This window comes from Cynara cardunculus (assembly GCF_001531365.2).
Source record: "Cynara cardunculus var. scolymus isolate 2C chromosome LG 7, CcrdV1, whole genome shotgun sequence".
In the NCBI taxonomy this organism is placed as follows: Eukaryota; Viridiplantae; Streptophyta; class Magnoliopsida; order Asterales; family Asteraceae; genus Cynara; species Cynara cardunculus.
Genome location: NC_037534.1, coordinates 11,882,013 through 11,887,225, shown reverse-complemented (window position 1 = coordinate 11,887,225; position 5,213 = coordinate 11,882,013).

The window sequence follows — 5,213 nt, the reverse complement described above, 5'->3', positions numbered from 1 at the left end:
AAATTAAGTTTTCATGAAATAAACCACATAAAATAATGATTTATTCCTATCTCTTTGAGTTWTATCATTTGGGTCATGGATTACCACCATCAAATAAACACTTTTACATGTTTTTGGTGTATAATCTCACCTTGAAACTCAAGATTTTCGAAACCCATGAAATAGATGATGAAGAATGCAAGAAAAAGGGTTTTTCTTCCCAAAACATACAAGGAAAAGTAAGAAGGATTGAAGGTATTACCTTATATTGTATGAGATGATGATTGAAGCTTCAAAAATTTGAATTGATGAAAAAGTTTAGAGAGAAATCGGCTGGAATTGGAGAGGGAGGAGTTGATGATCTTCAATGTGTCCCTTGGGTTTAAGGAGAGAGAGAGAAGAGAGAGTTTTTGGAAATTTGAAATGAGATTGAAATGGTTTAATGATAATTGAAGGTTTTAATAAGGTAAATGAGAGGGAAAGGAGGGAGGGAGGGGGGCCGGCCTCTTGGCCCAACCCAACCCCAAGTATATAAAAAAAATTTATAAAAGAAAATAAGACTAAAGCCCAAAATGCACAAAAGCCCGATTTTTCAATTTTGCCATTTTTCTTCACTTTAAAAGCCCACGATGACTAAATTTATTCAAATAGAAAGGTTTTATATTTAAAACACTAAAACTTAGTGTTTTATATAAATTGGGTATAAATTATAGCATTTGGTACTGTATAGGACATTTCGGATAACTTCGGACCGGAACTGGACTTTCTAAGCAACTACCGGAAATTCTTAAAATTTCTTAACTAAACTAATCTAACTAATTCCTAATCTATAAATTAACTTCAATAACACTAATATATTCTTAATAATAGCTAACCTGGGATTTCGAATTTGACTGCTGTCACATCGCAATTATGAACACAAATTGCACATATATGTGAACACTTATGGCAGTTATGAACATATATGAACACTTGTGGCAATTATGAACACAAATTGAACATATATAACATTTGTGGAAATTATGAACACAACTGAACATATATGATTTCTATTGTTCGTAACCGATGTCATTGAATACACATTTATCTTTTACATAAATACCCTTCAACAATTATGTTCACATATGTTTGTGAGATTACACATTTAATAAATTAAATTTATAATATGATTAATCTCAATCCTTTATTTTAAAACCAATGGTCATGATTAGCTCATAAAGTTAACATAATAAATAAGGTTAACAAATGAATTTGCCCATATATATATATATTTGTTAGGTACTCGTATAATGTTGTGAAATGTCAAACTTTTTTGAAAATCAATACATAAAGTTTAGGCCCATTATGAGTTTAAAGTTCGTGATAGGAAGATTAAATCAAAGTTCTTGATATGATCACAATATCGTTTTTCAAGATAAAATAGAGATGAGATGGGCCCATTATACAAACACAAAACTCAAATAACATACATAGATCGTTCTACATTTAATCCCGAGTTATCATTTTTACTACCATCGTTACGTTCATTGGTGGTGCTTCAAATCCTGAGGTGTTAGTGGTTGTCGAGAACAACAACTAAGTTCACCATAGGGGGGATTCGCTGGAATGGTTCCGGAAAGTTCTGGTAGAGAGTAGAGAATAGAATAGGCTGTGATGCGGGAGATATATTTTTTCTCTAACCAATTATCACTTCTCCCCCCTATAGTTATAGCTGTACTGGTAAATACTACTCTTGACAATACAAATTATGTAGTGTCGAGTAAGGTTGAGTCCAATTCAAATTAGTATGAAAGTAAAATAGGAGGGGGTTTGAGATTCAATATCGAGTTCGCTTTAAAATTATCTATACAAATATAAGTTGCAAGAGTTGAATAATGTACTATATCAACATTGATTCTTTTCATTGATTAGCAAAATATGAACTCTTCCAATCATCCGTAAATTGGTTATGGTTGTTAACGAGTTCTAACAGCTTATTTCTCTTTAGGCACCTGATAACCAAAACAATAAACAGCTACTATCGATTTAGTTTACTAACAACATTACGACTTAGAAAAAACAACCAAATTTAGTCAATGAATACACAAATTTGATCAATTTAAATGTAATTATACACAAAAATCATACAGTTTCGTTGAATCAAAACCTTAATCAACCAATTTGTTGAAAATAACATTTAACTATCCATGAAAATTTAAGACAACCCGATGAATCCAAGTATCAAAATGAAGAAATCAAGCAAAGAAGAACAAGATTCTTCCTTCTGTATGGAAAAAGAGATGCTCTTAGGTTACGTCCCTCCAGAAATGTCTAAACTGCCCCTTATATGGCTCAATTGTATTAGCTTTCAAATTTTACTATGTTCGTCTATGATCAAAAAGTGTGCCTCTTGCACACGATCGTGCAGATTCTTTGTATTATATTTAACACGATTGTGTTGTTCAACCAGCATCTCCCTTATATTTTTTGTGTCCAAGTTTTAAGTTTTGTCTTGTCAGGATCGACCGAAATTCACATGTTTCTATTCTACGACTCAGCGTAGCAAAGAGAACATGAGATTGGGAGCATTAAAACACATCAAAAATAATACATCAATGAACTAACTGTAGCTGGTTGGCTCAAACCAACCAAATAACCGCCATTCAGAGACGACATTTCCTTCCCTTGTGGGATGGAACCTCCCATGGAAATTTACTCAATTTCCCGGATGTTGCTAGGAAATTTTCCTTTTTAACTATCTAAGTTGGAACTACTTATTTGCCTATAGTAATATCCACAAATTATTAATGCTAGTTGTTTTTTCTTACCAAAATATTTCCTTCTTTTGTTGAAGGTGTTGGTCTCAACCACCGGATTTGTAAATAATACAATTATCATCCTATTCAACACTTAGAAAGAAATTCTTATTAAGCCTTGTAATGTGATAACTCTCATTTTGAGTGTTATTTAAACTTCATTAGTGTGTCTTTTTATTCCCTTTTAGTATGTCTTCTCCTTTCATATTTCTGTGTTTCCCCTTTTTATTTATTTATTTATTTTCATTGGAGTTGTTGGGAATAAAAGTTTATATTTTGATTAGTGTATATGTCGTTTTTGGAGCTAGTATGTCATTGTAGCTAGTCACCACGATGGCAAGCAGTAGTTGCAGCTGCAGAAAATCCTTATTGAAGATTTATTGCCAAATATGTGACAATGCAGGTTTCAGGCTTGGTCAGTGTTGGATCTTGCATAGAAGTGTTGAGAAAGAAGACAATGAGGATGAGACAAGCTTGGGGTTGAAGACAAGCCTTGAGAGGTCACTTTCTTCCCTCTCAAGTCACTTTCACCCCTTCTCTTCTCTTCTATTATAAAAAATCTATTATAAAAAGAGGTTTGGGCATTTCATTTGAATATCACAGAACATCTTTTGTAATTGAGAAGCAGCTTCAAACCCTTTAGTTCTTCTATTTGCTTTCTAGCTAGTTTTAATTTTAGCTGTATTTTATTTTTTGTTCGCTTTGTGGGACTTGACCACAGTGGCAAATTTACGTTTAATGCAATTTATGTTCGAGTATTTATGTTCTTGCATTATGTTTTTACTAATGAGAAGTAGCTAAATTGCCCTTGGATATAGGTGTAAGCCAAACCCGAGAGGTCAAAATGTAACACTTAGGTGTTACCACTTTTTGTTAACTCTTCGGTTTGGTCATTCGGGTTGAAGCATTAACTAAATGCCAACAAGTTGATCACTTATAAGTGTTAATATTATATTTTTGATCCAGAGATTGACGGATCCGAATTAGGGCTTGAATGATGCAAAGAGGTTTGAGAAAATCTTCAATAATCGCATAGAGATATGGGTTTTTACATAACCAGATTAAGGTTCAGTTGTCGGTCGAGTGGGTATGTCATAGAGATATGTGCATCTCTCCATATTGGCAAAACTAATATCTTCGAGATCTACTTAGTGTTTGGCAAACCGAAAGTTAGCATTTGTGAAAACTTTATGAGAAAACCATAATCGCAACCCATACGATGTAGCTTCGAGAAGAGAAAATCAAATGGGATTATTTTGTAACCGTTTTTATCAACCATTTAAGTTACCATTATACTCTCGGGAAAACTTACACCCATGCCCGCTTTTAAAAAAAATATTTTTAAGGTATCAGAATCGTTTTTAGAACTCTAAACTTTGCACCGGAAGCTCGTAAAAATCTTTGATTCTTAGTAGACTAGTCCCTGTGGAAAACAGTCTTTGGAAATTACCATTGTATTACTTGAAAAAGAGAACTCAATAGTGGTTTGCACTTGCACCACTATTGTGTCACGGTTTACGTATGTCATTTTTGCTATCATAATGCTCATATTCGATATACAACATTAATCGGATATGAGACAAGAGGACTAACATTTGAACCTTAGAAATTTGTTAGGTTCAAAGCTTCGGATATTAATCACCATCAGCTCCATAGCTCAAATGAAATGTGAGATTAAATCTTAGTTTTGATTATTCTCCATCTGAATGGAAGAATTCAATTAACCTATCTTCATGGTCACTCAATCTTGATTTTCAAGAACCCATATTTTACTCTAAGATCCTATATTTTAACTTCATAATTTATGTAGAGCTGGAATCAGATCTATAGATTATATTTCGGAGCAGAAAAGATAGGATTTTTCTTTGTAAAAGTCTTGCAACTATCTATATTGATCTAAAAACAAAAAGCTTTCAACAAAACCGAAGACTAGTTGAACTGAGTTCAAGATCATCATTAGAGCAGATTGGTATGTCATCTAGCCAAAAGAAGATTAATACAAGATAAAGTCAAACAGTAGTCTGACATGTACTACTACTGGCAAGACAGATTTTGAAGTGCAAACTTGTCCATCAAGTTTGGCTCACTAACTCTACCAAAACTCGTCCTATATGGGAGCATACTTAGCATGTCAGCCAAAGTGTGTTCTAAAATACTATTTTAATAGTATCATATTTCCTTTATTGTTCCCTCTGCATATAAAAGAATGGGTTGGGTTAACAAGTGTCTATATCAACTTCAAAGGCTAAAATTGTTGGTCCCAAAAGGGTCTACAAGAATACTAAACAGTTTGTAGAAGGGGGGGATGAATACAAACACCGAGTTTTCAAATTTAAAATATATATTGATAAAGAAGATCAATACAGATTTTACAAGATTGTTTACGGAAAGATAAGGTAAAAGAAACCTATCTAAACAATCTTAAGTTACACACAAAGG